Source organism: Arachis stenosperma, chromosome 6, assembly GCF_014773155.1.
Source record: "Arachis stenosperma cultivar V10309 chromosome 6, arast.V10309.gnm1.PFL2, whole genome shotgun sequence".
NCBI classification, from domain to species: Eukaryota; Viridiplantae; Streptophyta; class Magnoliopsida; order Fabales; family Fabaceae; genus Arachis; species Arachis stenosperma.
The window spans coordinates 94,446,006-94,467,966 of record NC_080382.1 but is presented as its reverse complement, the minus strand read 5'-3'; the positions used below and the strand labels follow the sequence as shown (position 1 = coordinate 94,467,966).

Below are 21,961 nucleotides of genomic sequence, written 5' to 3'. Positions count from 1 at the left end.
AGGACTCTCATGGAGCCTCAGAAATACTCAGAACCGTGTTGGAACCTCCCAACACCAAACTTAGAGTTTGAATGTGGGGGTTCAACACCAAACTTAGAGTTTGGTTGTGGCCTCCCAACACCAAACTTAGAGTTTGACTGTGGGGGCTCTGCTTGGCTCTGTTTTGAGAGAAGCTCTTCATGCTTCCTCTCCATGATGATAGAGGGATGTCCTTGGGCCTTAAACACCAAGGATTCTTCATTCACTTGAATGATCAACTCTCCTCTATCAACATCAATCATAGCCTTTGCTGTGGCTAGGAAGGGTCTGCCAAGGATGATGGATTCAATCAGTAGGGATGTAATGGTCTTCAATCTTCACCAAAACATTCTCTACAAGTCCATGAGCTTGTTTTCTTGAATTGTCTGCCATCTCTAATGAGATTCTTGCAGCTTGCACCTCAAAGATCCCTAATTTCTCCATTACAGAGAGGGGCATGAGGTTTACACTTGACCCTAAGTCACACAAGGCCTTTTTGAAGGTCATGGTGCCTATGGTACAAGGTATAGAAAACTTTCCAGGATCCTGCCTCTTTTGAGGCAGTTTCTGCCTAGACAAGTCATCCAGTTCTTTGGTGAGCAAAGGTGGTTCATCCTCCCAAGTCTCATTTCCAAATAACTTGTCATTCAGTTTCATGATTGCTCTAAGGTATTTAGCAACTTGCTCTTCAGTGACATACTCATCCTCTTCAGAGGACGAATACTCATCAGAGCTCATGAATGGCAGAAGTAAGTCCAATGGAATCTCTATGGTCTCATTTTGAGCCTCAGATTCCCATTGTTCCTCATTGAGGGACTCAGAGGAGATTGGTACACGCCCACTGAGGTCTTCCTCAGTGGCGTCCTCCTCCTCTCTTTCCTCTCCATATTCGGCCATGTCTATGGCTTTGCACTCTCCTTTTGGGTTTTCTTCTGTATTACTTGGGAGAGTAATAGGAGGGAGTTCAGTAATTTTCTTGCTCAGCTGTCCCACTTGTCCTTCCAAATTTCTGATGGAGGACCTTGTTTCATTCATGAAACTTTGAGTGGTCTTTATTAGATCAGAGACCATTGTTGCTAAGTCAGAAGTATTCTGCTTAGAACTCTCTGTCTGTTGCTGAGAAGATGATGGAAAAGGCTTGCCATTGCTAAACCTGTTTCTTCCACCATTATTGTTATTGAAACCTTGTTGAGGTCTCTCTTGATTCTTCCATGAGAGATTTGGGTGATTTCTCCATGAAGAATTATAGGTGTTTCCATAGGGTTCTCCTAGGTAATGCACCTCTTCCATGGAAGGGTTCTCAGGATCATAAGCTTCTTCCTCAGATGAAGCCTCCTTAGTACTGTTTGGTGCATTTTGCATTCCAAACAGACTTTGAGAAATCAAATTGACTTGTTGAGTCAATATCTTGTTCTGAGCTAATATGGCATTCAGAGTGTCAATCTCAAGAACTCCTTTCTTCTGACTAGTCCCATTGTTCACAGGATTTCTTTCAGAAGTGTACATGAATTGGTTATTTGCAACCATTTCAATCAATTCTTGAGCTTCTGCAGGCGTCTTCTTCAGATGAAGAGATCCTCCAGCAGAGCTATCCAAGGACATCTTAGATAGTTCAGAGAGACCATCATAGAAAATACCTATGATGCTCCATTCAGAAAGCATGTCTGAAGGACATCTTCTGATTAATTGTTTGTATCTTTCCCAAGCTTCATAGAGGGATTCTCCATCCTTCTGTCTGAAGGTTTGGACTTCCACTCTAAGCTTACTCCATCTTTGTGGTGGAAAGAACTTTGCCAAGAAGGCATTGACTAGCTTTTCCCAAGAGTCCAGGCTTTCTTTAGGTTGAGAATCCAACCATATTCTAGCTCTGTCTCTTACAGCAAAAGGGAATAGCATCAGTCTGTAGACCTCAGGGTTAACCCCATTAGTCTTGACTGTGTCACAGATTTGCAAGAATTCAGCTAAGAACTGATGAGGATCTTCCATTGGAAGTCCATGGAACTTGCAATTCTGTTGCATTAGAGAAACTAATTGAGGCTTAAGCTCAAAGTTGTTTGCTCCAATGGCAGGGATAGAGATGCTTCTCCCATAGAAATCAGGAGTAGGTGCAGTGAAGTCACCCAGCACCTTCCTTGCATTGTTGGCATTGTTGTTGTTTTCGGCTGCCATGTGTTCTTCTTTCTTGAAGAATTCGGTCAGGTCCTCTAAAGAGAGTTGTGCCTTGGCTTCTCTTAGCTTTCTCTTCAAGGTTCTCTCGGGTTCAGGGTCAGCTTCAACAAGAATGCCTTTGTCTCTGCTCCTACTCATATGAAAGAGAAGAGAAAAAGAAAATGTGGAATCCTCTATGTCACAGTATAGAGATTCCTTGAAGTGTCAGAGGAAAAGAGAAATAGAAAGAAGAAGGAGAAGAAGAATTCGAACTTTAATTAGATAAGGTTCGAATTGTGCATTTAGAAGGAGTGGTACTCCATAAATAGAAGGATGTGGGAAGGAGGGAAGGAAATTTTCGAAAATTCAATTAAAAGATTTTGAAAACATTTTGAAAATTTGATTGATAATTTTCGAAAATTGAGAGTGGAAGAGAAATCAAGTGATTTTTGAAAAAGATTTTGAGATTAGAAGTCAAAAAGATTTGATTGAAAACTATTTTGAAAAAGATGTGATTAAAAATATTTGATTGAGAAGTGATGGTTTTAAAAAGATGTGATTGAGAAGATATGATTTGAAAACAATTTTAAAAGATATGATTTGAAAACAATTTGAAAAGATATGATTTAAAAAAAATTAATGACTTGCCTAACAAGAAAAGATATGATTCAAACATAAAACCGTTCTTAATAGAAAAGGCAAAAAATGTTCAATCAAATCATTAATTGTTAGTAAGTATCTTTGAAAAAGGAAAGAAATTGATTTTGAAAACATTTGATTGAAAAGATATGATTTGAAAAAGATTTGGTTTTGAAAAACTTTGAAAACTTGAAAAAAATTGATTTTGAAAACAAAATCTTCCCCCTAGCACCATCCTGGCGTTAAACGCCCAGAATGGTATACATTCTGGCGTTTAACGCCCAAAATGCTACCTTTTTGGGCGTTAAACGCCCAACCAGGTACCCTGGCTGGCGTTTAAACGCCAGTCTGCCTTCTTCACTGGGCATTTTTGAATGCTCAGCTTTTTCTGTATAATTCCTCTGCAGTATGTTCTGAATCTTCAATTCTTGGTATCATTGACTTGAAAAGACACAAATTAAAAATATTTTTGGATTTTTAATAATGAGGAATAATCAAATAACAATGCATGCAAGACACCAAACTTAGCAGTTTGTGTACTACTGACACTATATGAGACACATAAACACTCAAGCCAAAAGGATTCAAAGATCAAAACAAAGAAATATATGCATGGATTCGAAAAATGTAGTAAAAACATGCATTTGACACCAAACTTAAGATGAGACACTAGACTTAAGCAAGAAACATCAAATATTTTTGGTTTTTTTATGATTTTGCAAATTTTTTTTGGGTTTTTTTTTTCGAAAATTAAGTGAAAAGGAAAATAAAGGTATCAAAATTCTTAATGAGAATTCCAGGAATCAGTGCAATGCTAGTCTAAGACTCCGGTCCAGGAATTAGACATGGCTTCACAGCCAGCCAAGCTTTCAAGGAAAGCTTCGGTCCAAAACACTAGACATGACCAAAGGTCAGCCAAGCCTTAGCAGATCACTGCTCCAAAAGCAAAATTGATGAAAATCAACAAGCTCTTGTGGTGATAAGTTGAAACCTCGGTCCAATCAGATTAGACAAGGCTTCTCAGCCAGCCAGATTTCAAAAAAATCATCATGAAACTCTAGAATTCATCTTCAAGAATTTCGAAAAAAATAAATACCTAATCTAAGCAACAAGATGAACCGTCAGTTGTCCAAACTAGAACAATCCCAGGCATTGTTACCAAAAGCTTGCTCAAAACTTGAACAATCCCCGGCAACGGCGCCAAAAACTTGGTGCGCGAAATTGTGAACAATACTTTTCACAACTCTCATAATCCCTGGTCATGAACTCCAAAAAACTTGGTGGTTCAATTCCATGGCATTACACAACTTCGCACAACTAACCAGCAAGTGCACTGGGTCGTCCAAGTAATACCTTACGTGAGTAAGGGTCGATCCCACGGAGATTGTTAGCATTGAAGCAAGCTATGGTCATCTTGTAAATCTTAGTCAGGCAAACTCAAATGTATATGATGATGAATGAAAATAATATAGAATATAAAGATAGTGATACTTATGTATATCATTGGTGTAAGAGCTTCAGACAAGCGTATAAAGATGCCTTCCCTTCCGTCTCTCTGCTTTCCTACTGTCTTCATCCAATCCTTTCTTACTCCTTTCCATGGCAAGCTCGTGTAGGGTTTCACTGTTGTCAGCAGCTACCTCCCATCCTCGCAGTGAAAGCTAATGCACGCACTCTGTCACAGTACTGCCAATCACCGGTTTGGTTCCCTCCCCTACCGGAATAGAATCCCTCTTTTGCGTCTGTCACTAACACCCAGTAGGTTACAGGTTTGAAGCACGTCACAGTCATTCAATCATTGAATCCTACTCAGAATACCACAGACAAGGTTAGACCTTCCGGATTCTCTTGAATGCTGCCATCAGGTCCTGCCTATACCACGAAGACTCTGATCTCACGGAATGGTTGGCTCGTTTGTCAGGCGAGCACTCGGTTGTCAGGCGATCAACCATGCATCGTGCAATCAGGAATCCAAGAGATATTCACTAAGCCTCAGATGCTTGTAGAACAAGAATGGTTGTCAGTCACCTTGTTCATGGGTGAGAATAGTGATGGGCGTCAATCATCACCTTCATCATGTTGAAGAACAAGTGATATCTTGGACAAAGAACAAGCGGAATTGAATGGAAGAACAATAGTAATTGCATTAATACTCGAGGTACAGCAGAGCTCCACACCTTAATCTATGGTGTGTAGAAACTCCACCGTTGAAAATACATAAGAACAAGGTCTAGGCATGGCCGAATGGCCAGCCTCCCAAAGAGGGTTCAATCCTCAAAACATGATCAAAAGGATCTCCTAATACAATAGTAAAAGGTCCTACTTATAGAAAACTAGTACATAGATGAGTAAATGACAGAAAAATCCACTTCCGGGCCCACTTGGTGTGTGCTTGGGCTGAGCAATGAAGCAATTTCGTGTAGAGACTCTCCTTGGAGTTAAACGCCAGCTTTAGTGCCAGTTTGGGCGTTTAACTCCCAATTAGGTGCCAGTTCCGGCGTTTAACGCTGGAATTTCTTGAGGTGACTTTGAACGCCGGTTTGGGCCATCAAATCTTGGGCAAAGTATGGACTATTATATATTGCTGGAAAGCCCAGGATGTCTACTTTCCAACGCCGTTGAGAGCGCGCCAATTGGGCTTCTGTAGCTCCAGAAAATCCACTTCGAGTGCAGGGAGGTCAGAATCCAACAGCATCTGCAGTCCTTTTGAGTCTCTGGATCAGATTTTTGCTCAGATCCCTCAATTTCAGCCAGAAAATACCTGAAATCACAGAAAAACACACAAACTCATAGTAAAGTCCAGAAAAGTGAATTTTAACTAAAAACTAATAAAAATATACTAAAAACTAACTAGATCATACTAAAAATATACTAAAAACAATGCCAAAAAGCATACAAATTATCCGCTCATCAGGATCCCTATACTGTGACATAGAGGATTCCTCTTTCTTCTCTTGTTTTCTTCTCTTTCATATGAGCAGGAACAGGGATAAAGGCACTCTTGTTGAAATTGATCCAGAACCTGAAAGGACTCTGAAGAGAAAATTAAGAGAAGCTAAATTACAACAATCCAGAAGAGACCTTCTAGAAATTTTCGAACAAGAGAAGGAGATGGCAGCCGAAAATAATAATAATAATGCAAGGAGAATGCTTGGTGACTTCACAAAGCCAACGTCCAAGTTTGATGGAAGAAGCATCTCCATTCCTGCCATTGGAGCCAATAACTTTGAGCTGAAACCTCAACTAGTTGCTTTAATGCAACAAAACTGCAAGTTTTATGGACTTCCATCTGAAGATCCTTACCAGTTTTTAACTGAGTTCTTGCAGATCTGTGAGACTGTAAAGACGAATGGAGTTGATCCTGAGGTCTACAGACTCATGCTTTTCCCTTTTGCTGTAAGAGACAGAGCTAGAATATGGTTGGATTCACAACCTAAGGATAGCCTGGACTCCTGGGATAAGCTGGTCACTGCCTTCTTAGATAAATTCTTTCCTCCTCAAAAGCTGAGTAAGCTGAGAGTGGATGTTCAAACCTTCAAACAAAAAGATGGTGAATCCCTCTATGAAGCTTGGGAAAGATACAAGCAGCTGACCAAGAGATGTCCATCTGACATGTTCTCAGAATGGACCATATTAGATATATTCTATTATGGTCTCTCTGAATTTTCGAAAATATCATTGGATCATTCTGCAGGTGGATCTATTCACCTGAAGAAAACGCCTGAAGAGGCTCAAGAACTCATTGACATGGTTGCAAACAACCAGTTCATGTACACATCTGAGAGGAATTCCGTGAATAATGGGGTACCTCAGAAGAAAGGAGTTCTTGAAATTGATGCTCTGAATGCCATATTGGCTCAGAACAAAGTGTTGACTCAACAGGTCAACATGATCTCTCAAAATCTGAATGGATTGCAACATGCATCCAACAGTACTAGAGAGGCAGCTTCTGAAGAAGCTTATAATCCTGAGAACCCTGCCATGGTAGAGGTTAATTACATGGGTGAACCTTATGGAAACACCTATAACTCATCATGGAGAAATCATCCAAATTTCTCCTGGAAGGATCAGCAAAAGCCTCAACAAGGCTTTAACAATGGTGGACGCAATAGGCTGAACAATAGTAAGCCATATCCATCATCTTCTCAGCAACAGACAGAGAACTCTGAACAAAACAATTCTAATTTAGCCAATATAGTCTCTGATCTGTCAAAGGCCACTTTTAGTTTCATGAATGAAACAAGATCCTCCATTAGAAATCTGGAGGCACAAGTGGGCCAGCTGAGTAAGAAAGTTATTGAAACTCCTCCCAGTATTCTCCCAAGCAATACAGAAGAAAATCCAAAAGGAGAGTGCAAGGCCATTGACATAGTCAATATGGCCAAATGCACAAAGGAGGAGGAGGACGAAAATCCTAGTGAGGAAGACCTCCTGGGACGTTCCTCAAGCAAGAAGGAGTTTCCTATTAAGGATCCTGAGGAATCTGAGGCTCATCTAGAGACCATAGAGATTCCTTTAAATCTCCTTCTGCCATTCATGAGCTCTGAAGAATATTCATCCTCTGAAGAGAATGAAGATGTGACTGGAGAGCAAGTTGCTCAATACTTAGGAGCTATCATGAAACTGAATGTCAAGCTGTTTGGTAATGAGACTTGGGAAAGTGAACCTCCCTTGCTCATTAGTGAACTAGATACTTGGATTCAGAGAACTCTACCTCAAAAGAAACAAGATCCTGGCAAGTTCTCAATACCTTGCACCATAGGCACCATGAGCTTTGAAAAAGCTCTATGTGATCTGGGGTCAGGGATAAATCTTATGCCACTCTCTGTAATGGAGAAGCTGGGGATCATTGAAGTACAACCTGCCTTGTTCTCATTACAATTGGCAGATAAGTCCATAAGACAAGCTTATGGGTTAGTAGAGGACGTTCTAGTAAAGGTTGAAGGCCTTTACATCCCTACTGATTTCATAATCCTAGACACTAGGAAGGAAGATGATGAATGCATCATCCTAGGAAGACCTTTCCTAGCCACAGCAGGAGCTGTGATAGATGTCAACAGAGGTGAGTTAGTCCTTCAATTGAATGGGGACTACCTTGTGTTTCAGGCACATGGCCATCCCTCTGTGACAAAAGAGAGTAAGCATGAAGAGCTTCTCTCAATTCAGAGTCAAGAAGAGGCCACACAGTCAAACTCTAAGTTTGGTGTTGTGAAGCCACAACCAAACTCTAAGTTTGGTGTTCAAACCCCATATCCAAACTCTAAGTTTGGTGTTGGGACTACACACTAAATTGACCTGATCACCATGTGGCTCCATGAGAGCCACTGTCAAGCTATTGACATTAAAGAAGCGCTTGTTGGGAGGCAACCCAATTTTATTTATCTAATTTTATTTTATTTTGTTTCTTGTTTATTTTTGTGTTTTATTAGGTACATGATCATGAGGAGTCACAAAAAAATCAAAAAAATTAAAAACAGAGTCAAAAACAGAAGAAAAAAATTTTTCACCCTGGAGGCAGCGCAGACTGGCGTTCAACGCCAGAAACATGCATTACATGGGCGTTGAACGCCCAGAACAGGCATCAATGGGCGTTTGAACGCCAGAATGATGCATGAAGGCATTTTACATGCCTATATGGTGAAGGAATGGTATTTGTTTTCACCTCAGGATCTGTGGACCCCACAGGATCCTCACCTCAGGATCTGTGGACCCCACAGGATCACCTCAGGATCTGTGAACCTCACAGGATCCCCACCTACCTCGCCCTCTCTCTCTCCATTCATGGTCATCCCTTCTGTTTTTCATTCACCATCCACTCTTCCCCATACACCCCACCTATCTTTACAATTCAACTTCTCTTTCCTACCCAATCCCACCCATATCGCCGAACCCATCTCCCCTCACTCTCCTCCGTTTTCTTCTTCTTCTTCTTCTCTTCTTTCTTTTCTTGCTCGAGGGCGAGCAATATTTTAAGTTTGGTGTGGTAAAATCATAGCTTTTTTGCTTTTCCATTACCATTAATGGCACCTAAAGCCAGAGAAACCTCAAAGGGAAGACAAAAAGCTTCCACCTCTGAGTCATGGGAGATGGAAAGACAAAAATATAAGCCGTCATAGCTCAGTGGTATAACATATGGCTGCAAATCAAGAGATCCCTGAGATACCTCAGGGGATAAGTTGTCCTCCACACAAATATTGGAAGCAACTAAGGGTAGAAACATCAAAATTACTAGGAATCATTCAACAAAGGCAAGGAAGAGACATAGAGGAGCTCAAAGAGCACCATTGGACCTTCAAGAAGGCGCCACCCTCACTCAGGTGGATTCATTCCTTGTTCTTATTTCTTTCTGTTTTTCGGTTTTTAATATTGCGTTTATCTATATTTTGTGTCTTTATTTCAGGATCATTAGTATGCAACCATGCCTTAAAGCTATGAATAAATTCCATTAATCCTTCACCTCTCTTAAAAGAAAAATGTTTTAATTCAAAAGAACAAGAAGTACATAAATTTCGAATTTATTATTGAATTTAATTTAATTATATTGATGTGGTGACAATACTTTTTGTTTTCTGAATGAATGCTTGAACAGTGCATATGTCTTTTGATATTGTTGTTTATGAGTGTTAAAATTGTTGGCTCTTGAAAGAATGATGAACAAAGAGAAATGTTATTGATGATCTGAAAAATCATGAAATTGATTCTTGAAGCAAGAAAAAGCAGTGAATAGCAAAAGCTTGCGAAAAAAAATGGAGCTAAAAAGAGTATATAGAAAAAGAAGGAGCAGTAGAAAAAGCCAATAGCCCTTAAAACCAAAAGTCAAGGGTAAAAAGGATCCAAGGCTTTGAGCATCAATGGATAGGAGGGCCTAAGGAAATTAAATCCAGGCCTAAGCGGCTAAATCAAGCTGTCCCTAACCATGTGCTTGTGTCATGAAGGTCCAAGTGAAAAGCTTGAGACTAAGTGGTTAAAGTCGTGATCCAAGGCAAAAGAGTGTGCTTAAGAGCTCTGGACACCACTAACTGGGGACTTTAGCAAAGCTGAGTCACAATCTGAAAAGGTTCACCCAGTTATGTGTCTGTGGCATTTATGTATCTGGTGGTAATACTGGAAAACAAAGTGCTTAGGGCCACGGCCAAGACTCATAAGTAGCTGTGTTCAAGAATCAACATGCTTAACTAAGAAAGTCAATAACACTATCCCAAATTCTAAGTTCCTAAGAGACGCCAATCACTCTAAACTACAAAGGAAAAAGTGAGATGCCAAAACTGTTCAGAAGCAAAAAGCTACAAGTCCCGCTCATCTAATTAGAATTAATATTCATTGATATTTTGGAATTTATAGTATATTCTCTTCTTTTTATCCTACTTGATTTTCAGTTGCTTGGGGACAAGCAACAAATTAAGTTTGGTGTTGTGATGAGCGGATAATTTATACGCTTTTTGGCATTGTTTTTAGGTAGTTTTTAGTAAGTTCAAGCTACTTTTAGGGATGTTTTCCTTAGTTTTTATGTTAAATTCACATTTATGGACTTTACTATGAGTTTGTGTGTTTTTCTGTGATTTCAGGTAATTTCTGGCTGAAATTGAGGGATTTGAGCAAAACTCTGAAAAAGGCTGACAAAAGGACTGCTGATGCTGTTGGAATCTGACCTCCCTGCACTCAAAATGGATTTTCTGGAGCTACAGAACTCCAATTGGTGCGCTCTCAACGGCGTTGGAAAGTAGACATCCAGGGCTTTCCAGCAATATATAATAGTCCATACTTTATTCGAAGAATGACGACGTAACTTGGCGTTGAACGCCAAGTACATGCTGCTGTCTGGAGTTAAACGCCAGAAAAACGTCATGATCCGGAGTTGAACGCCCAAAACACGTCATAACTCGGAGTTCAACTCCAAGAGAAGCCTCAGCTCGTGGATTGATCAAGCTCAGCCCAAACATACACCAAGTGGGCCCCGGAAGTGGATTTATGCATCAATTACTTACCCATGTAAACCCTAGTAGCTAGTCTAGTATATATAGGACCTCTTACTATTGTATTAGACATCTTTGGTCTCAGTTTTGTTTTATTCTTCATCCTAAGAGGCTATTGATCACGTTTTAGGGGGCTGGCCATTCGGCCATGCCTGAACCTCTTTCACTTATGTATTTTCAACGGTGGAGTTTCTGCACACCATAGATTAAGGGTGTGGAGCTCTGCTGTACCTCAAGTATTAATGAAGTTCTATTTTCTTTTATTCAATTCCCTCTTATTCTTATTCCAAGATATTCATTCGTACCCAAGAACATGATGAATGTGATGAGTTAGATAACCCTCATTATCATTCTCACTGATGAACGCGCGTGATTGACAACCACTTACGTTCTACATGCAACAGAGCTTGAATGCGTATCTCTTAGATTCCCCAACAGAATCTTCGTGGTATAAGCTAGATAGATGGCGGCATTTATGAGGATCCGGAAAGTCTAACCTTGTCTGTGGTATTCCGAGTAGGATTCCGGTAATGAATGACTGTGACGTGCTTCAAACTTGCAAGTGCTGGGCGTTAGTGACAGACGCAAAAGAATCAAGGGATTCTATTCCAGTAGGCGCGGGAACCAACCAGTGATTAACCGTACTGTGACAGAGTGCGTGAGCATTAGTTTTCACTGCGAGGATGGGATGTAGCCATCAACCATGGGTGATGCCTCCAGACTGATTAGCTGTGTGAGTGACAGCCGCATAGGATATTTTCCCGAGAGGATTGAAAGTAGCCACCGCTGATGGTGAACCCCTATACACAGCTTGCCATGGAAAGGAGTAAGAAGGATTGAGTAGAAGCAGTAGGAGAGCAGGCATCCTTGAGCTCTACAACATCTCCATCCGCTTATCTGAAATTCCCACCAATGAATCTGCATAAGTATTCTATCCCTTTTATTATGTATTTTCTTTTTATTTTATAATAATCACAATTACCCTTTAATCTCCCTAACTGAGATTTACAAGGTGACCATAGCTTGCTTCATACCAACAATCTCTGTGGATTCGACCCTTACTCACGTAAGGTATTACTTGGACGACCCAGTACACTTGCTGGTTAGTTGAACGGAGTTGTGAATACAGCTGCTGCCCCTTAGAAGCCTTCATCTCAAAATAATTAGAACATGGATCACAATTTCGTCCACCAATGGGTCAGGACACCACCCTGTCCAAAGGTATCAAGAGGGCGTACCTAAATGATGAGGCTCGGTTATGGCATCAGATCCTGAGTAATTATGTGATGCCGAGTACTCATGAGACAGAGATTCCAGCTGCTATGATCACCCTCCTATGGTGTGTGATGGAGGGTAAGGACTTGTACTTGCCACGCTTTATCCGGAATTATATGGCCAGGGTCCACGTCCGAGGCACTCTTCCTTTTCCTTATCTGGTTACATAGCTAGGCCGTCGAGCTGACGTGCCATGGGAGGATACCGATGAGAGACCACTGGCTGCGGACTGCAGGAAGATCATTCCTCACAGTAGGAACTTCCTGGCTTTGGACTACAGACCACCACCTTTCACTGCTACTGATGAGACAGCCCCACCGTCCGTTGGACCCTTTTCCTCCACAGCTGCCCCTGCTGCCACCACTGCACCTCCACCTACCTCAGAGCCAGTCTACCACCTCATGCACCGCTTATTTCGACAGCTTGATCAGATGGAGCGCCGTAACCGGCGCTAGTATGAGCATCTAAAGCTGATGATCCGACAGGGCAGTGACATCCCCTCCGAGCCTGACTCACCATCAGAGCCATCAGAGGAGGAGGCGGATGAGCACCAGGAGGAGACCCATCCGCAGGCAGGCACAGAGCAGGCTGCCCCCCCAGGCAGAGGTTCTACATCAGATTGTGGTCGCAGATCCTGAGATCCCGATCCAGTCAGCATCTCCTCTACAGCAGCCTGATCCTCAGCCCACTACCACCGAGACTCCAGCTACCATTCCTACCAGTGATGACACCCCTTCACACCCGGCTTGACTGAGCATCAGGGACGATGCTTTATTTTAAGTGTGGGGAGGTCGCCATCTCTGGCGTTTTATTTTGGTGAACCACTACATCTCTTTTTCTTTTATTCTGGATATTTTTCTATATTTTTCTTTTTATTGTTATTTTCTGAGTACTTATACATTGCTACTTTGATGTATTTCTACTCTATTTCTGCATTTTGCATTTTTAGTTCATATTTTAGCTATTTAGTTTATTTTAGTTATTTAGTTTAGTTTGCAATTCTAACTTATTAGTGGATTAATTAGTATAGTTTACCCTTTTTAGCATAAGATAGCATAGTCTAAATTGAAGAATATAAAAAGGAAGTAAGCTAGGAAATTGAACATAACAGATTTAAATCCATAAACCTTGTATAAAGAGCATTACATCTTATAGTTAAGTTGACAACATTTCATCAAGGAGGAACATTAAAACTTTAAAGGCTACCCTAAATAATTTTTTTATGAGAATAATAGGAATTTTTAACTAAACCTGCATAACATATATGAATGATATATGATGCTTGAGTTAGAGAACACACAGCCTGTGAGTCTTGAGCTTAAATGTATGGTCACATTCAAACCATAATTTCATTCCTGTGTGTTTCGCTTCTTCTTTATTCTGATATTCTTTACTTTGTTTTAATCTATATGTCCAATTATAGAATATAGAATATAGAATATAGGTACATACCAAAAAGAATGATTGAGGCCATTATTTGATTTTAACCCACTGGCCCCAAAAATAGCCTACCTTTTACATCACCTTTGTTAGCCCCCTTGAGCCTTTAAAATCCCTTTTATTCTATTTAGCCACACCACTAGCCTTAAGCAGGAAAACAAAATATATTCCCAAGTTAAATCCTTGGTTAGCTTAAGATAGAAAATTATGAATAGATTAAAGTGTGGAAAACCTATTGGGAACATGGATGATAGAAACAAAAGGTAGAAAAAGTTGAAAGAAATAAAATAACTCAGAAACTTTGGGAAGCATGCTCATGAAAAATCAAAGTTAAATTACCATGTGCATTAAAAAAAAAAGAGAGTTATTTTTCAGTATTTAATAAAGGGGATACAAAAGAATTCCCCAATGCAAAATAAAAGCAATGCACATGGGATAAAAATGAAAATTGAAGCATGAGCATGTAACAACGAGTGGGAAAATATGGGAAAATAGGTAAACAAGTTTTGTTTCACTAAATATGTATGTTAGGTGAGATCTTAGTCTAATTAAGGATTCACTTATTAGCTCACTTAGCCTTATACATATATCCTTACCTTTACCTTAGCCCCATTACAACCTTAATTAAAGACCTCATGATTTTTGGTGTCACTATATTCTATAATTGTTGATTGGTTAAATGAAGAACAAAGTTATAGAAAGTAAGAATAAAAAGAAAAGTAGAGTGAATAAACCCAATAAACACTGAGTGACTAGAGAGTAAACACAAATCCAGTGAGGGTTCAATAACTCATCAACATATATCTGTGCTTACATTACTAATTGTTTTGCAAGTTTGTACAATATTTTTCTTTCCCATCTCATTTGTTAAAATGCTTTATTATTTGAAGGTTGGCTATATATATATATATGACTCCTTGAGAATGTGAATTAATTTGGCTACATGTAAGCTTTATATATGAGTGGATAAATTGGAATTGCATGACTCATTTAGGTAGATGCATTTAGAATAGGTTGCATTGCATAACATTCCACCACTTTAACCTAACCTTAATCTTCATCTTGGATTTAGCATGAGGACATGCTATTGTTTAAGTGTGGGGAGGTTGATAAACCCATATTTTATGATATATTTTTTGCTTAATCTGAGTGATTTATTCAATCCTTCACCCACTTATTCATATTAATTGTATGGTTTTACTTCTCCTTCCTTATTATGTGATGTATGTGAAAAATATGTTTCCTATGCTTTTAAATTAATTATTTTAATCACCTTTAATTCCATTCGATGCCGTGATTAGTGTGTTGAGTAGTTTCAGATCTTCTAAGGCAGGAATGACTTAAAGGATGGAAAAGGAAACATACAAAAATGGAAGGAAAGCGCAAAATGGAGTTTCTGAAGGAACCGGCATCCACGCGATCGCATGGACGACGCGATCGCGTGCCAGAAGCGAAGAGGCAACGACGCGGCCGCATGACTGACGCAAGCGCACGACTTGAGCAAATCGCATACGACACGGACGCGTGACCGACGCGACCGCGTGACAAGAAGAACTCCGAATGACGCGACCACGTGACCCACGCGGACGCGTGACAGAGGCCACGCACCAGAAATTGCAGAAAATGCTCATAGCGGATTCTAAAGCCTTTTTGGCCCAAATCCAAGTCCAGAAGTCATAGACCAGAGGTTATGAAGTGGAGGAATGCATCCATCGAGAGAGACTCCGAATTTTCTGTTACTTTCGATGATTTAGATCTAGTTTGGAGAGAGGTTCTCTTCTCTCTCTCTTTAGGATTTAGGATTCAAGACTTCTCTTAGTTTTAGGAGTGACTCTCAATTCCAGGTTCTTTGTATTTATTTATTTTCAATGTTCCATGTTTGGATTGATTTTCTTATTTTAAATATAATTTGAGGTATTTTCAGATCTATAAATTGTGTCTTTTATTTATATAAATAATTTGGATTTTTCTGTTTCCCTTTTGGCTTTGGTTAAATAATTGGTGACACTAGAGTTGTCAAACTCAGTATTGATTGAAAATTGGATTTCTTCATTTCATTAATTCATATTCCAATAACTCTAGCCTTTTCCAAGGAAAGACTAGGACTTGAGGATTCGAATTAATTCATCCACTTAACTTACCTTCATAGTTAGAGGTTAACAAAGTGGGAGAAGAATCCAATTCTCTTCATAATTGATAAGGATAACCAGGATAGGACTTCCAGTCTTTATACCTTGCCAAGAGTTTATTTTACTGTTAATTTGTTTTACTTGTCATTTAAATATGCTTGTGCCCATTGCCCAAATTCCAAAAACCCCAATTTTACCTTTTTCATAGCCAATAATAAGAACATACCTCCCTGCAATTCCTTGAGAAGACGACCCGAGGCTTAAATACTCGGTTATCAATTTTAAAGGGGTTTGTTACTTGTGACAACCAAAACGTTTGCACGAAGGGATTTCTGTTAATTTAGAAGCTGTATCTACAACGCGAATATTTTTAATAATTCTTTACTAGCAAAAATCTTAACGTCAACCACGCAAGAATCCATTCGTCAGCTTGCTTCACATTATTAGGTTCCATTTGTGACAAGAAAGCAAGATTGCCTTGTTCGGTTTGCTTTTTGGTTGAGGATCTTGTTATTACACCTTGTGAGGGATCACCAATGATAAAGTCGTGAGGATAACCCCTCATGCACTTCCATTCTCTTGGTTTCCAGAGTGATATTGAGCTTTAATGAGCTTCAGCGGGTTATTCTGTTCCAGATTCTCTTGATGGCTCAAAAGACAAAATAGAAATGTCTCCTCCATCCTGATGAGACAAAATTGGACGGACAGATTCTTCATTTTGGACAGACTTGGGATTTTCTTCACTGGCTTCCTTGTTGACAGCATCTTCACAATCTGTATCGTCTTCTATCACAGCACTAGGAATTGAGTTAGTATCACAAAAAGAAACGTATATGAATTCTTCTATGGTTCTATGTTCTTTGAGGTAGATTTTATAAGCCTTGCTAGTGGTGAAGTATCCAACAAACATCCCCTCATAGAATTTTGGATTAAATTTACCAAGATTTTCTTTATTTTAAGTACAAAACATTTGCATCCAAAAACATGAAAATACTTAAGATTAGGAGGGGTTCCTTTCCATAGCTCATAAGGAGTTTTCTTTAACCCTTTTCTAATGATAGTCCTATTCAAAATGTAACAAGTTGTATTCACAGCTTCAGCCCATTGAAATTTTGGAACCTCATTTTCACATAGCATAGCCCTAGTCATCTCTTGAAGACTTCTATTCCTTCTCTCAACCACCCCATTTTGTTGAGGGGTTCTAGGGCATGAAAGTTATGAGCAATTCCAAAATCATCACAAAATTTTTCAAAATTTTGATTTTCAAATTCTTTTCCATGATCACTTCTTAAGTGGGCAATTTTCAAATCTTTTTCATTTTGAATTCTTTTGCAAAGGGTTGAGAAAGTATGAAAAGCATCATTCTTATGAGCAAGAAAAAGTACCCAATTGAATCTAGAGTAATCATCCACCACCACCAAACCATAGTGTTTACCTCCTAAACTTTGAGTTCTTGTGGGACCAAAAAGATCAATGTACAACATTTCTAATGGTCTTTTGGTAGAAATTCCATCTTCTAGTTTAAAAGAGGATTTTACTTGTTTGCCTAATTGACAAGCATCACAAGTAATATCCTTATCAAATTTGATATTTGGAATTCCTCTCACCAAATTTTTCTTAACAAGTTTAGAAATTTGGTACATGCTTGCATGACCCAATTTCTTATGCCATAGCCATTTTTCAGATTCAGGTGAAGTGAAGCATGTTACTTTTTGATCCTTTAAGTCGTCAAGAGTCAATCCATACACATTATTGCACCTTCTAGCTTCAAACAAAATATCCTCAGATTTTTCACAAATAACTAAGCACACCAAGATCACATAATTGGCTAACACTTAGTAAATTATGTTTCAACCCATCAACAAGAAGAACATCATTTATAAAAGAAGAGAAACTTTTACCAACTTTTTCAATGGCCACTATTTTTCCTTTACCATTATCATCGAAAGTGACAAACCCTCCATCATACTCGTCAAGCTTAATGAAGAAGGTTACCTTTCCGATCATATACCTAGAGCATCCGCTGTCCATGTACCATATATTGTCCTTCCGCTTGGATGCTAGGCACACCTACAAAATAAGCTCAAGTGACCTTAGGTATCCAAATCTTTTTGGATCCTTTAACGTTAAACCATCTCCTTTGTCCCAAGCCATTGTAGTCACAAACAACTTTACAAACTTTGTTTCCAATCATTCTTTCAATAAAAAAACATTGAATGGGAAAGTGACCATTCCGGTTGCACAATCTACAAAACCATGGAGTTACTGTTTTGTTAAAGCTTGTTGGGTTTTGAAACCTTGTGTCATTAGAAGATGAGGATATGTTTGCAAAAGAAGGTTTCTCAACAGATTTCAAAGTTTTGTGAAAACCTAAACCAGCTTTATCATAAAGAGGTTTTTGACGAGCCAAGATTTGATTTAAATTTTCAGAACTTTGAGTGAACTTGGCTAAATCTTCTTCGAGGCTTTTGACCTTTTTAAAAAACTATTCATTTTCTTTAAAACAGTTTAGATATGCCACCACAGAATGATTGCTTTCACAGCTTCTAAGTTAAGCTTTTAACTTCTTGTTTTCTTCAACAAGTTCAACAGCAGTTTCAGCTTCCCTTAACTTATCTTTAAGAAAACCATTTTCACCTTTAATAATAGTGATTTGTGATTCAAGATCTTGGTTATCAAGGAAGAAACATCTAATTTTTTTATAAAGGTGGTCAATCATAAGATGAAGATCTTCAATGTCAGGGTTATGAAAGACTACCTGTTCAACGTGATCTGCCATGAGACATGGTTGGGACTTGGTTTCTGATTCTTCATCATCTTCTGAGTTATTTTCCAAGTCCTCTCAAGAAGCAACCAGTCCCTTTTTCTTTCCCTTCTTTGGCTTCTCCTCCTTCTTCAACTTAGGGCAATCGGATTTGAAATGCCCAGTCTCTTTGCAGTTGTAGCATGTCACCTTGCTGAAATCTTTCTTTTGTTTTCTTGAACTGCTTCCCTTGCCTCTTTCCTTGAGCTTCACCATTTTCCTGAATTTTTTTGCAAACAACACAAATTCATTTTCAGAGGAATTATCACTGGATTCATCATCCAGGGGGTTAGTAACAGATGTAAGAGCTATTCCTTTCTTTTTTGAATCTTTTTTCAAATAAGTGTTTTCGAAAGCAAGTAAATTTCCTCTCAAGTCATCAGATGTCATGGAATCAAGACCACTACTCTCAAATATGATTAATGCCTTAGTATCCCACTCTTTTGTGAGACATCTCAAGACTCTCCTCACAAGCACAAATTCAGGATACTTGATTCCCATAGCATCCAAGCCAACAATGATGATGTTAAATCTTTCAAACATTTCATCTATTGATTCTCCTTCCTTCATTGAGAACATTTCATATTCTCTGTTCATCATGTCTATCTTGGTCTTCTTCACTATGGTGGTTCCTTCATGAGTGACTTGAAGTTTTTCCTAGATTTCCTTTGCCGTTGTGCATCGTGATACTCGTCAGTATTCTTCGAAGCTGATTGCACAGTTGAACAAGTTAAAAGCCTTGGCATTGAGCTCCACCTTCTTTCTATCTTCTTTGGTCCAACTGGCTTCAGCATTAAGAGAAACTACTCCTTCAGCACTTGTGGTGGTTGGAAATTGAGGACCCTCCAGGATGATCTTCCAGAGTCTGTAATCTACTGCTTGCACAAAAATCTTCATTCTTTCCTTCCAATAGGTGTAGTTCTTCCCATTGAAAAGAGGAGGTCTGTTGCTTGACTGTCCTTTTGTTAGATTGTAGGACACCAGATTTGAGCCACTATTCTCTGCCATCTGGATCTTTTCTCCAAGCTACAAAGCTTGATCTCTTTAAGACCAACCTCTGATACCAATTGATGGTTTATCAGTGGCTAAGAGAAGGGGGGTTGAATCTTAGCCCCTTTTTTGCTTAATAATACTTGCTGTCCTTTTAGAACTCTTGAGGAGATATTTCTTGTTTTTGTCTCGTGCCTAGTCAAGAGACTTTTTCTTTTTGTCTCGTAACCAGCCAAGAGATACTTTTCAGTTTTGTCTCCTATGCAGCAGAATCAGAAATGGAGTAGAAGAGAGAGAAAATCACACCAAGATGTATCCTGGTTCAGCTGCTAAGTGCAATGCAGCCTACATCTAGTCTCCATCATAATAATAATGGAATTTCACTATAATCATGATTACATACACCAATTCTCCCTAGGAACTACCCTTCCTATCCGAGACAAGTCCAGAATCTAACCCTAATCCTGAACTTGACTTGGTAACCCACCAAGCTTTCAACTGCTAAGTGCTAACCCAACTTACAAGGGAATTCCCACAAAATCATGAAACACAACACAGATGTACAAAGGACCTCTAAGGACATCTATGGCTTTTTCTTTTAATTTTGTGCACTCTGCCATTTTCCGTTCTATAGCTTTTTCATACAAACCTCACTGTTTTCCTTTTTCCATGAGACTCAAGACAGACAAAACTAAACAGAAAAATACAAAATAAAACACATTGAAGGAGAAGAACTTTTGTTAGCTTGGGTAGCTATAGAAATACTGTGCTTTCACTCTTTTCCTTGCTTCAAGCACTGGTTGTTCTCCCTTATTTATAGAAGAGAAAGCCTCTAAGTTTGAAACTCTTGAACCGAGCTAAACTTCTTCTTCTTCATGCAAAAACCGATTCGGCCAGAGAGAGAGAGGAGAGAAAACCGAATGTAAAACTCAACATGCAATTACCTTTGTGTCATCCCTTGTCATCAATCTTCATCAATCCGGGCCTTCCATCTTGACTTGCACTCCAAGAAGAATTCCTGACCCTTGATGAGTTCTTGATGATGATAGCTACATCTGCTCTAACTTCTGCCTCTTTGATGAGCGGATAATTTATACGCTTTTTGGCATTGTTTTTACATAGTTTTTAGTATGATTTAGTTTAGTTTTTAGTATATTTTTATTAGGTTTTAAGCAAAATTCACATTTCTGGACTTTACTATGAGTTTGTGTTTTTTTTTTGTGATTTTAGGTATTTTCTGACTGAAATTGAGGGACCTGAGTAAAAATCTGATTCAGAGGCTGAAGAAGGACTGCTGATGTTGTTGGATTCTGACCTCCCTGCACTCGAAATGGAATGTTTGGAGCTACAGAAGCCCAAATGGAGCGCTCTCAATTGCATTGGAAAGTAGACATCCAGGGCTTTCCAGAAATATCTAATAGTCCACACTTTGCCCAAGTTTAGATGATACAAACTGGCGTTTAATGTCAGCTTTCTGCCCTATTCTGGCGTTAAACGCCAAAAATAAGTTGCAAAGCAGAGTCAAATGCCAGAAACAAGTTACAAACTGGCGTTCAACTCCAAGGAAGACCTCTACACGTGAAAGCTTTAATGCTCAGCCCAAGCACACACCAAGTGGGCCCGGAAGTGGATTTCTGCACCATTTACTCATTTCTGTACCCCTAGTAACTAGTCTAGTATAAATAGGACTTTTTACTATTGTATTTTCATCTTTGGATTATATTTTGATCCTTTGATCACATTTTAGGGGCTGGCCTCACGGCCATGCCTGGACCTTCATCGCTTATGTATTTTCAACGGTGGAGTTTCTACACACCATAGATTAAGGGTGTGGAGCTCTGCTGTTCCTCGAGTATTAATGCAATTACTACTATTTTCTATTCAATTCATACTTATTCTTATTCTAAGATATTCATTCGTACTTCAACCTGATGAATGTGATGATCCGTGACACTCATCACCATTCTCACTTATGAACACGTGCCTGACAAACACTTATGTTCTACCTGCGAAAGCTAGAGTGTGTATCTCTTGGATTCCTGGACCATGATGCATGGGTGCCTCTCCTGACAACAGAGCCTTCCATTCCATGAGATCAGAGTCTTTGGGTATAAGCTAGAATCCATTGGCAGTATTCTTGAGATCCGAAAAGTCTAAACCTTGTCTGTGGTATTCTGAGTAGGATCTGGGATGGGATGACTATGACGAGCTTCAAACTCGCGACTATAGGGTGTGGTGACAGACGCAAAAGGATAGTAAATCCTATTCCTACATGATCGAGAACCAACAGCTGATTAGCCATGCGGGAAACTGTAGAGGACCTTTTTCACTAAGAGGATGAGAAGTAGCCATTGACAACGGTGACGCCCTACATACAGCTTGCCATGGAAAGGAGTATGAAGGATTGGATGAAGGCAGTAGGAAAGCAGAGATTCAAGAGGGATAAAGCATCTCCATATACTTATCTGAAATTCCCACCAATGATTTACATAAGTATCTCTATCTTTATTTTATGTTTAATTATATTTTAATTATTAAAACTCCAT

General features: G+C 39.2%; 1 non-coding gene across 1 annotated transcript; it reads left to right on the top strand.

Moving 5' to 3' along the window:
- Positions 1–1,674: 1,674 nt before the first annotated feature.
- On the top strand, positions 1,675–1,782 carry LOC130938274 (small nucleolar RNA R71). The gene has a single exon (XR_009069446.1). It is a non-coding gene; the product is annotated as a small nucleolar RNA R71 (small nucleolar RNA).
- Positions 1,783–21,961: the final 20,179 nt, after the last annotated feature.